Raw genomic sequence first — 13035 nt, forward strand, 5'->3', positions numbered from 1 at the left:
AAAAAAAGCTTCTACATTTCAGGTTTTCTTTTTTTTTTTTTGGCCACACAACTTGTGGAATCTTATTTCCCTGACCAGGGATTGAACCCAGGCCATGGAAGAGAAAGTACCAAGTCCTAACTGGTGGATTGCCAGCGAATTTCTAGAGAAAAAAAAAGTTTTTAAAACATTAGTGAAACATTAGCATTTTTGTATGGAAATTACAATATAAAAATTACCCCCAAAAGAAGAATAAAGATCAGTTTGACAGTCTGTGTTGGTACATGTTATGAAGCTGTAAGTGGTCAGTTGAAGAGATAGAAAAGAGATTGAAGTCATATTAATTTAGTAGTATATCTATAAAGCACTTCGCAAGTTACAAAAATTAATAAAACATGGTCACTGGCTTCAGTGTCAGATTGATGATCTTAAGGCCAGACCATTTTGAAATATGCCAGAGCATCCTACTTTCTGTGAGAAAGACCTGCCCTAAGAAAACTTGACCAGAGCCTCATCTGACCTTGAAGAAGAACAGTAACACAACCCCAGCCCCTCCAGCTTTTCTGTCTCACATAAGAGAATGGAAAAAAGACTAAGAAACTCTTCTGAAGATCACAGCCCTTGTTTATGTTTTAATTTTTCTGTTGTTGAAAACTGCTGCTGCTGCTGCGAAGTCAAAACTAGACTTTTAAAAATAAATGTAATAACTAAAAATCAGATTTTCCCTTTTCTCTAGGGTTTATCACTGTTGTTTGTTGTTAAGTGATTTTTCTGAACTCTCTGTTCTTCGTACAGTATGACCACCGAAGTCAGTTTGGTCAGCTAGTAATTAGAGATTCCCTCAGGTGCCCAGAACCAGTAAGTCTCTCAGTGGTTACCATTCCAGAAAGAGAAAATAGCTCCAGGCGCCATCTTTCTCTCTCTTGGCTCCTTGTGCTTAGATCTCTGGGTCCGTCTTCTCCCTTGTGTGCTGCCTGCTCCTCCTCTCTACCCTCGCTTCCCCACACTAAATTCTTGCTTAACTTTGCTTTATCTCTTAAACTCTCCCCCCTCCTCCCTTTTCCTCTGAACTTTTCAGAACCCATCCCTTTAAAGTTAGGCCGACTGAGGATCCAGAGACCAAACCCTTAATTTCGTCTACTCTCTGAACTAAAGCTGAACTTTAAGCTATAGATTTCCCCCCACCACAATAACCCAAAGAACCTCACAGACTTGCAGAGGAATTTTATGTTACTCAAATTTAACAACCTGGTATCTCTGACTTTTACCAGCTAGTTCATATGCTTCTTGGCCAAATAAAGGCAAGCATTGAATTAAAACTGCTAACTGGGAAAATCCTGAAAGGTACCTAGAAATACAACTGGGAAAGTGTTACTGAACCAAGGTTGTTTGCCCAACATGCAACAAGCCAAATGTTGAGACACCGAAGTTTGCAGCAAAGGTTTACTTACAAGGTGGCCAAGCGAGAAGATGGAAGTCTCAAATCCACTGCCTCAAAGGCGAGGGGCTGGGGGTATTCTTTGGGATAAAACTGAGGCTAATTGGAGACAAGAAAATGTGAGGTGATCTTCATTCTGGCCTAGATACAACTAAGCTACAGGCTTCTTCACAATACGTATACTCAGAACATGCTCTGCGGATGGAGTTTTCAGCCCTCTGAAGTCAAAAGGTCACGGAGCATGCCCAGTTGAAGAGTCAGTGGTCTTAACTAGTTAGAGCTCAAATTGGGCTCAGTAGATTCCAAGTTCCTGGAAAACAACTCAGGCAAACATCTTATTGTTTATGCTACTTGACTCTTGGAGGATCTGCACATTTTTATAAAAACAATTAAAAGGAACTTAATCAGTGAAAGCAGGTTTCAGATGTAACAGATCTGATGATTATGTTCTGTTTCAAAACTAGCCTGCGAACTCATACGATCAGGCTCAACAATCACTAGATGTCTTCCTAGGCCAATTCCTAGGGTTTTTCCAAAGCCTGTTGAACAAATTTCAGGCTTGCAGACAAAAATCTGATAAGCCTGTTCATGACTATTATGGTCGATTTCAGATAGTTTTAAATTATAATTCTGACCTTCCTTCAGGTGCTAATTCTCATCAGGTAGATTTTAACTCTATTTATTTACAGGGTAAACCAGGACATTTTTCTGCTAGTAGAAAGGACCAAGAGAAATAGGAAACTATGTCCACTCCAAATTTAATTAATCTGGCAAACCAGCTCTCTTGAGTACTACAGGAATCACATAAGTGGAAGACCACCAAAAGTCTTAATCATCAACTCCAGCAAATGAAAAGCAAGACCCTCCTAGTTTCTACTAGTATTGCAGAGAGCCAGGACTTTAGGAAAGAGACAGTTAAACTCTTCAGGCACTTGTAACTCTCTAAGGGGCCTTTCCAACTAGCTCTCAGTTCTCAATAATGGAGCCCTGAGGTGTGACACAGGCTCTTCCCAATCCTCCCTCCAAGTGGTTTAGAGACACATTTCTCTAGATTGGGGCTGAATCTCCTCCAGTCCTAACTGACATCCGAGTCAAGCTCGTGGTGCACAAGCCCACTACTATAAAGCAGCCCCTGCCCTGGAGTAGTAGAACAGTTCAAACAGTGGAGACCTCCAGTGAACCTCAAGACACTTGTCTCTGAACCTACTTGCTTCTGTTTAGGACCTTTGAGAGACACACACCCTTTTCTCCTTAGTTCTTCCACTACTATCCATGTATAAGCCTGAGACTTCTTAAAGAAGTGTCATGCCAGAATTTCCTTCTCTCAAAAGGAGGGGGTGGGGAGATAATTCTATAATTTGACAGTACTTATCAAAGCAGCCAATCAGATGAGTTAAATGATGCTGTGACATCTTTTATTTGCTCTCTCTAGAGCTGATCCTGGGAACACTGATTATTTGCCCCTATTGAATCAGCTATCATCTTCCTTACAGACAAAATCTCCACTGATATTGGCAAAATGCACAGTGTACCTCCCATCAAGATTCAAAGAGATCCCTCAAAACCACTCCTCAGAATTAATCAATAACCTAGGAGTAAAGAAGCCCTTCAAGGCACAAAACCCATAATAGAAGATTACAGATTCCAGGGTCTCTTTATCTCTTTTACTAATCCCTGTAATATTCTTATTTCACCTATGAGGAAACCTAAGGGTGAGGGTGGAGGTTTGTCTAGGACTTCTGAACAAGAAATAACATTGTTCTACCTAGACACCATATTGTTCTTAACCCTCATATATCACTACCATCCGTTTCCACTGGAAGCAAATTCTTTACATAACTGTTTTTTTTTTAAGGTTTTTATATATCTTTATTTTTATTGACATAGAGTTGATTTACAACATTTTGAGTTTTGGGTGTACAACATAGTGATTCAATTTTTAAAGGTTATACTCCATTTATCAGTTCAGTTCAGTTCAGTCGCTCAGTCGTGTCCGACTCTCTGCGACCCCATGAATCACAGCACGCCAGGCCTCCCTGTCCATCACCAACTCCCGGAGTACACTCAAACTCATGTCCACAGAGTTGGTGATGCCATCCAGCCATCTCATTCTCCGTCGTCCCCTTCTCCTCCCGCCCCCAACCTTTCCCAGCATCAGAGTCTTTTCCAGTGAGTCAACTCGTCGCATGAGGTGGCCAAAGTATTGCAGTTTCAGCTTTAGCATCAGTCCCTCCAATGAACATCCAGGATTGATCTCCTTTAGAATGGACTGGTTGGATCTCCTTGCAGTATAAGGGACTCTCAAGAGTCTTCTCCAACACCACAGTTCAAAAGCATCGATTCTTCGGCGATCAGCTTTCTTCACAGTCCAACTCTCACATCCATATATGACCACGGGAAAAACCATAGCCTTGACTAGACGGACCTTTGTTGGCAAAGTAGTGTCTCTGCTTTTTAATATACTATCAAGGTTGGTCATAACTTTCCTTCCAAGGAGCAAGCGTCTTTTAATTTCATGGCTGCAATCAGCATCTGCAGTGATTTTGGAGCCCAAAAAAATAAAGTCTGACACTGTTTCCACTGTTTTTCCATCTATTTCCCATGAAGTGATGGGACCAGATGCCATGATCTTTGTTTTCTGAATGTTGAGCTTCAAGCCAACCTTTTCACTCTCCTCTTTCACTTTCATCAAGAGGCTTTTGAGTTCCTCTTCACTTTCTGCCATAGGGTGGTGTCATCTGCATATCTGAGGTTATTGATATTTCTCCCAGCAATCTTGATTCCAGCTTGTGCTTCTTCCAGCCCAGCGTTCCTCATGATGTACTCTGCATATAAGTTAAATAAGCAAGGTGACAGTATACAACCTTGACGTACACCTTTTCCTATTTGGAACCAGTCTGTTGTTCCATGTCCAGTTCTAACTGTTGCTTCCTGACCTGCTTACAGGTTTCTCAAGAGGCAGGTCAGGTGGTCTGGGATTCCCATCTCTTTCATAGTTACTCTAAAATATTGGCTATATTTCCTACTTTGCCATTTTCACTGAAACAACTTCCAAAAGTACTTTTAAATACATTACTAAATTCACAAGAAAGTAAGGGAAATACTAAATAATCACACAGACATATTTACACTTATTTATACTTGAAAGTCACTCAGTCGTGTCAGAATTCTCTAGGCCAGAATACTGGAGTAGGTAGCCTTCCCCTTCTCCAGGGGATCTTCCCAACCCAGGTCTCCCACATTGCAGGCGGATTCTTTACCATCTGAGCCACAAGGAAGGCCAAAGAATACTCCAGCAGCTCTTCTCGACCCAAGAATCGAACCAGGGTCTCCTGCATTGCAGGCAAATTCTTTACCAATTGAGCAATCAGGGAAGCTCTACTTATACTCACTCAAGTGGTAAATCAACACAGAAACCAGGAATGTCTTGGAAGCGTTCTAAAACCCCAAATCTAGAGTTCTGCTGTTTAATATTGTGGTTGCCTGGAGTGGTAGATAGGAACTGAGGCAAACAGCAGGCTAAACATAATGCTTACCAAAAAGAGATGTGAAATGAGATGTCAAGAGAGGACTTTGACATATTCCTGGGAATATAGAGTTCTGTTGGTTAACCAAGTAACAGGATTTGAACCTGACAAAGTGGGCGGCTGAATCCAACACCAACACATAGATCCAGCACCCAAGTTGGCTGCTGCTGCTGCTAAGTCACTTCAGTCGTGTCCGACTCTGTGCAACCCCATAGATGGCAACCAACCAGGCTCCCCCGTCCCTGAGATTTTCCAGGCAAGAACACTGGAGTGGGTTGCCATTTTCTCCAATATGTGAAAGTGAAAAGTGAAAGTGACGTCGCTCAGTCGTGTCCGACTAGTAGCGACCCCATGGACTGCAACCCACCAGGCTCCCCTGTCCATGCGATTTTCTAGGCAAGAGTACTGGAGTGGCTTGCCAATATATATTAATTTCTTCAGTATATTCTCTGGAGACTGGAAGTCCAAGGTCAAGGTGTCAGCACGGGTGGTTTCTCCCAACACCTCTCTCCTTGGCTTGCAGACACCTTCTTTCTCGTTCTCAGAGCACATGGCTTTCCCTCTGTGCACACTTTTCTAATGGTGTGTTTTGTTGTTTTTTGATTGGGCTAAGTGGCTTTATTAGAGAAAGCCAGGATTACAAAGGATTTGGGAGTTGACATCGGCCTTTCTTCTTGCCAAAGGTGGGCAGAATATTGACAAAGCTCCGGTTGTACTGCATACACGTCTTGGCCTGGCCCATCTTTGTCTCCTCTTTGGCCACCTTGGAAGTCTGACATCTTACTTACCCCAAACCAGCCAGGTGCCACCAGGATATGGTAGCAAAGTGAACCAACAAACAAATCAGTCTCTCTCTGCTGACAGTGGGTTTAAAAGCATTAGTAACAAAAAATAAATAAATAAAAGCATTAGTAAATTTATAACCTTCCCCAGTGTTTTGTAACTAGCATTACTCTCATGCTGGGGTTGGAGTTTACTCCACCATCAGAAATAGAACTACCATATGATCCAGAAATTCCACTCCTGGGTATATATTCAAAGAAGAAAAAAACACTAATTAAAAAAAATTCATCCCAATGTTCACAGCAGCATTATTTACAATACTCATGGAAGCAACCTAAGTGTCCATTGACAGATGAATGGATAAAGAAGATGTGGTGTGTGTGTGTATATATATATATATATATGTATATATGATTGAATACTACCCAGCCATAAAAGAAAAAAAATGGAATTTTGCCATTTGCAACAACATAGATGGACTTGGAAGATATGCTTAGTGAAATGAGTCAGAGCAAGACAAATACTGTATGACAATACTTATACGTAGAATCCAAAACATAAAACAAGCTAGTGAATATAACACAAAAGAAACAGACTCACAGATACAGAGAACAATGTAGGGACTTAAAGAAATGACAGTGTTAGTTGCTCAATCGTGTTTGACTCCTTGCAACTACCATGGACTGTAGCTGGCCAGGCTCTTCTGTCCATGGAATTCTCCAGACAAGAATGCTGGAGTGGGTAGCCATTCCCTCCTCCAGGCGATCTTCCTGACCCTGGGATCAAACCCAGGTCTCCTGCATGGGCAGTCAGATTCTTTACCATCTGAGCCACTAGGGAAAATCACGGTGATTACTAGCAGGATTTAGAGAGAAGTGCTGGGCAGGGGGAGGGGGTGTGGGGTTTAACGAGCTAGAAAATTAAGAGCTACAAACTACTACGTACAGAATGAATACGCTACAAGGATGCACAGTACAGCACACCAGCAGAGTGGCGCAGCGGAAGCGTGCTGGGCCCATAACCCAGAGGTCGATGGATCGAAACCATCCTCTGCTAAGATGGGGTTCTTTTCCTCCTGAAGAGATCTTTAGGAGTAGAGAAGAGAATTTTTTAAGAAAATTTGCCACTGTATATCTTCTTTAGTGAAGTGTTTAGGTCACTTTTTGGAGCTTCCCTGGTGGCTCAGATGGTAAAGAATCTGCCTGCAATGCAGAAGACCAGTGTTTGATCCCTGGGTTGGGAAGATCTCCTGGAGAAGGGCATGGCCACCCACTCCAGTATTCTTGCCTGGAGAATCCCATGGACAGAGGAGCCTGGCGGGCTACAGTCCATGGGGGTTGCAAAGAGTCAGACATGACTGAGTGACTAACACTTTCACTTCACTTTTCACAGGGAATATCACCAATATTTTGTAATAACTATAAATGGAGTATGTTTAGAAAGATGAAAATGATAACCCTGTACACGAGACAGCAAAAGAGACACAGATGTATAGAACAGTCTTTGGGACTCTGTGGGAGAGGGTGAGGGTGGGATGATTTGGGAGAATGGCATTGAAACATGTATGTTGTCATATGTGAAATGAATCACCAGTTCAGGGTCGATGCAAGTTACAGGATGCTCAGGGCTGGTGTTCGGGGATGACCCAGAGGGAGGATAAAGGGAGGAGGGAGGTGGGAGGGGGTTCAGGAGGGGGAACTCATGTACACCCGGGGTGGATTCATGTCAATGTATGGCAAAACCAACCAGTATAATATTGTAAATTAATTAGCCTCCAATAAAAAAATAAATAAAAATAAATAAATAAATAATAAAATTGAACCACTATGTTGTACACTTGAAACTCATATAGTATTGCAAATCAACTACACATCAATAATGATAAATATATATAAAAACCTTAAAAACATTTAAAAATAAATAAAAGAAATCAAATATTGTTCAAAACATACTAAAATTTTGGACTGAAGAAAATACTATGCAACATTGTGTTCTTAATATTCTTAAAGCCCTATATGAAAGAATTGTATTTGCCTCTTTTTTCATGCTACTAGACTTTCTCCACTTTGTCATATTCAATGTTCTTTTATTAACATAATATACCTTATTATAATTATACTTATGTATCTATTTACACCAAACAATGTTTGTTAAAATATCACTTCAAGTTTTTTTTTTTGTTTTAAAACATAGTTTTTATTGAAGCATAGCATATGGTAATGCTCATAATATTTATCATCAAATTTTGCAATTATGAAAAACCAATATGTATCACACTTAGCTGAGTCCCAAAGTAGAATATATATGGAGCTTACATAGTAACTATTTCGTTTGTTTAATTTTTCTTTCTTTCTTCTTTTTTATGCATATCCTTGTATAATGGTCTTTCATTTCTGTAAGAAAATTTCTCAAAAGTGGAATTACTGGATCAAAAAATACGTACATTGAAGTTTTGAAGCATAACAATAAAATTAAAATCCATGTGCCCATGACCTCGCACAGAACGAAAACATTTCTAATCCTGTGGAAGCCACCAGAGGTTTTACTCTGATCCATTCTTCTTGTCTCTCCGCAGAGGAGACCACTCTTCCGAAGGTTTGTTTTTTGGTTGTTTGTTTCTAACTTTTTGGCAATGCTGTGTACCATGAAGGATCTTAGTTCCCTGACCAAGGGTCGAACCTGAGCCCCCTGCAGTGGAAGAGTGCAGTTCTAACCAATGGACCACGAGGTAAGTCACTCTTCTGAAGTATTTTATGTTCATGACTCCCTTGCTTTGCTTTATAGTCTAAGTAGACAGATATTTAAACAATACACCATTTTGCTATAAGTTTTACAATAATGGGTATCATGATGCGACGATATTTATCCTGAAGCACATTTCAATCACTAAAAACCACTTGATAAATATTAAATTGGGGACTTCCCTGGTGGTCCGGTGGTTAAGACTTTGCCTTCCAGTGCAGAGGGTGTGGGTTTGATCCCTGGTTGGGGAGCTAACATCCCACATGCCTCGTGGCCAAAAAACCAAAACATAAAACAGAAACGATATCATAACAAATTCAATAAAGACTTTAAAAATGGTCCATATTAAAAAAAAAAAAACTCTTAAAAAATTAAATTGCTGGGGTTGTTTGCATTGTTTACAAAAATGTTACTCCATAAAATATCTAAATAGTATTTCATGTTAATAAATATCAGTGGCTCTTTGATTTAAAGGCAGTAAAATATAAGCTAATTGTAAAAGTTTTATATATATATTCACATTATTTTTCAGTGACATGATACTGCCCATATATTTAGAAATAGATTATTTTGGCAAGAAAAAGACTGGTGAATTCTAGAAAATACAAAGTAGACACAAATGAAGGTTTCTGAACCTAGAAAAGGAAGGGTCATTTTCTATAAATGATTTTTTTCACTATTTCTCATATTCATGCAGTTATCTTAATTTCTGTATTACCATCTGGCTTCACTAGATGGAGCTATGTGCTGTGCTGTGCTTAGTCGCTCAGTCGTGTCCGACTCTTGGCTACCCTATGTACTGGATGTAGCCAGCCAGGCTGCTTGATTCATGGGCTTCTCCAGGCAAAAATACTGGAGTGGGTTGCCATGCCCTTCTTCAGGTTATCTTCCCAACCCAGGAATCAAATCCAGGTCTCCCACATTGCAGGCAGATTCTTTACCATCTGAGCCACCAGGGAAGCCCAGATGGAACCACGAGGTATAATAATTACAAATGCCTTCAAAAAGTAAAAATAACTCAATATCCCGAGAAGATAATTATTTGAGGAGGAGAAACTATCACTTATAGATATCATTTTAAAGGATATAATCTTCTATCACGTGGTTTGTCATGAATTGTCCGCTCCAGGGAGAAACATCTGCTTGGGGTTGATGATGAGGAGTTTACTAGTTAGAAACAGCTCGTTAATGAACTGAGCAGACTCCTTCACTTATTCACCTGGGCATTTATTTCTTCATTCACTGACCAAGCGTTTTTCAAGCACCGAGCGTGCCCAGCACTGCTAGGCACTGGGGATGTAGAAATCAACCCCACTGGGATTGTAGACACAATCCCAGTCTTCAAGCACCTCGCAGTCTCAGTCAAGTAGGGGAGGTGAGTACACAGACCACCAATTACAGTGCATTTGGGACAGAATGATGGAATCAGGTAACACACGATTCAGTGGTGGCATCAAGAAAGAAATGGCTAGCTCTGACCAAGTAGGAAGTCATGCCTAGAATGAATTTTAAGGGATGAATAATTCAGAAACAGTCAAAGATGGAAAGAACACTTGGTGAACGCTGAACCAACTGAGTACTCATGGGGACAAATAGATGATGAGAAGAAGATAGGTTATGTTGGACATATGGCTAAATGATTGTGGGGATCAGAAGGGAGGAAGAAACTTCCTAAATCCTTTAAGACAAGTGCTGAGGGTGTCAGGATGAAAATTCAACATGACTCTGAGAAATTGAAAATGATTTTAAGAAAGCTCCTCTATTCATATATTAAATTGTAGACAGCCTCCCTGGCCTTCCCCTATTCTGGAGATCTCACCCCATTCTCTGTTTACTCTGGCATGTGAATTTGTTCTTTCTGCCAAATGAGTCAGTGTCAGATTTGTGCTGACATGTATTAAATTTCCTGTAAGAAACTCATGTGTCATATCTCTTTCCCTGTTCTCTCTCTCTCTCCTCTCTCTTTGAATTTCTTTCTCTCTCACACACACACACAGGGACAAGTATGTAGAAATAAGTGCAGTGTCATTTGTAGCCAGTTAAAAATAAAAAGATACAGAAGCACTATTCCTGTAACAGAAAAACAACCCCTCACTAAAACCCCAGAACTACTGTATTTGTTACCCTTAAGTGTTCTTGAATCTTGGAATGGAACGTGGGCTTTACTGCATTTATTCACATTATGATACATAATCATCTATTTGAAGTTTTCTAAGTTGTTTTTAAGTTGCATTATTAGTGAAAGAGATTAGAAAACTAGAAGTTTCATTTTTGTTTCCAGTCTTCCTTTTAATTTCCACTGTGAACATAGCTCTGTTTTCAATTAACATCTCTTTGTATAACTTTATCCATCCCCTAACACAGGGAGTGTAATAACACATCCTCAATGAGAGTGTGAGACTTAGCCAGAAACCAACTTGCTGCGACCCCATAAATCAGTCCGAACAGCTGCTGGAGGCAAAAGAGAGAAAGGGAGAGAAGGAAGAGAAGCCAAACTTCACAAAGAGCAACTTCCCTGCAGGCAGAGTGGATCAAGTGTCAGAAAAATTAAGGACTTCGCTGGTGGTCCAGCGGTTGGGATTCCATGTGTCTACTGCAGGAGCACAGGTTCGATCCCTGGTCAGGGAAGATCCTTCATGCCGCTCAGCGTGGCCCTCCCCCCGCCACCCCAAGAAAAACCAAACCAATAGAATGGCATGATCAAGTTTGTTAATTATAGCCATGGAGTCAAGAATGCATTGAAAATCACTGAGGAAAGTACATCAACTATACTTCAGTTTAAACAAACAAACAAAAACCTTGGACTGAAAACAAAACAAAAAGTTAAAAATTCTAACTACCTTTCGAAATGTTTGTAGGTTTTTGGATTTGCCTAGTCGTGTAGCAGAAAGAACTCAGATGTGCATATTTGAGTCCTGCCCAGGGTCTCCCAGCCTCACCCTCCATATCTTCACTGATAGCCACACCATCCCCTTCTCTGCCCTCAGTCCACTTCTGTCTTCCCACCCTCCTGCTACCTCCTGCCCGGATCATCCCCGTGGGACAATTAAAGTGGAATAACCACAATTGATCAGGAGTAACCACAAGCCGATGCTGAATGACCAGTACAAACTCCACCTACCTGCATAGCCTGTTTCTTAGAAAAGTGTACTAAACGGTCAAGTCAAATGTGTTTAAGACATAACATGAGCTGATGGAAAGAGCATGAGACGCTTATGACAAGAAGTCTTGGCTCAGAGGGTTCTTCAGAGAAGCAGTTGATTCTAGGGCTGGGGTAGGCAGAATGTAACTGAGCCTGGAAAATCGTGTGTCAGAAAATAAAGAAGTACTCGGGACTTCCCTGGTGGTCCAGTGACTAAGGCTGTTCTCCCAGTGCAGGGGCCTGGATTCAATCCCTGGTCAGGGAACTAGGTCCCACATGCTACAGCTGAGACCCGGCACAGCCAAATAAAGAAATTAAAATTTTAAAAACATAGTTTTTAAAAAAAGAAATGAAGAAAATAATGAAGTACTCAAGCCAGCAAAATAGTCCCACAGGCAACATAACCCCACAATGAGGAGGTATGACAAAAGGATATATGAGCCAACCTAAAGGAGTCCCCCGTGGCCAAAGTCGTAACAATTTGAGCAACAAAGTAAATAATGATAGCACTGGGTTGTGATCCACAGAATAAAATAAATATCCATCTGGCTATTAGTACAAAGATCTCTCTATTTCCATCTAGCTATAACAAAATCACTATTAGGTAAACATTACAATAATAATTGTTGCAGGTAACATCCGCTGCTGCCGCTAAGTCGCTTCAGTCGTGTCCGATGCTGTGCGACCCCACAGACGGCAACCCACCAGGCTCCTCCATCCCTGGGATTCTCCAGGCAAGGATACTGGAGTGGGTTGCCATTTCCTTCTCCAATGCATGCATGCATGCATGCTAAGTCGCTTCACTCGTGTCCGACTCTGTGCAACCCCATAGACAGCCCACCAGGCTCCTCTGTCCACAGGATTCTCTAGGCAAGAATACTGGAGTGGGTTGCCATTTCCTTCTCCAACTGACATATACTAAAATCTATAGGTGAAAGTTTGAGGGAAATTAGGATATTAGCATCATCTCAATGTAGCTCCACTAAGATATTCATCAATTACAAAGGGGAAAATATTAAGTTAAGAGTAGAGAAACCTGACAGATAAAACCTTAACCAAGTGATCAAGGATAATATCACCAGTAACAGACATACCAACGTTGTGTATTTTCTAATACAACGCACTGAGAAGGACACTTTGCCTCATACATAAACTCGATCTAATGGTGAAGAAACATTAGACAAACTCCAAATGAATGACATTCTACAAAATATCTGGCTAGTACTTTTCAACAGTGTCAAGGTCATGGAAGACAAAGATTGAGGAGTTCTCCCAAACTGGAAGAAACTAAGGAGGCATAATTCAATGCAATGTGAGATTCTGAATTGGATCCCAGAATGACAGACAAAGAGATGCTAGGGAGAAAAATGATGAAATTTGAAGATCTGTAGTTTAATTAATAGTACGTAACAATGTTTTCTGAT

General features: G+C 40.7%; 1 non-coding gene across 1 annotated transcript; it reads left to right on the forward strand.

The window, feature by feature from the left end:
• The first annotated feature begins 6711 nt into the window (after positions 1-6711).
• Positions 6712-6783, forward strand: TRNAM-CAU (transfer RNA methionine (anticodon CAU)). Its single transcript has one exon. It is a non-coding gene; the product is annotated as a tRNA-Met (tRNA).
• Positions 6784-13035: the final 6252 nt, after the last annotated feature.

The sequence above is a fragment of the Moschus berezovskii genome, chromosome 13 (genome assembly GCF_049115385.1).
Source record: "Moschus berezovskii isolate FMDL1 chromosome 13, NW_MosBer_1.0, whole genome shotgun sequence".
Classification (NCBI taxonomy): domain Eukaryota; kingdom Metazoa; phylum Chordata; class Mammalia; order Artiodactyla; family Moschidae; genus Moschus; species Moschus berezovskii.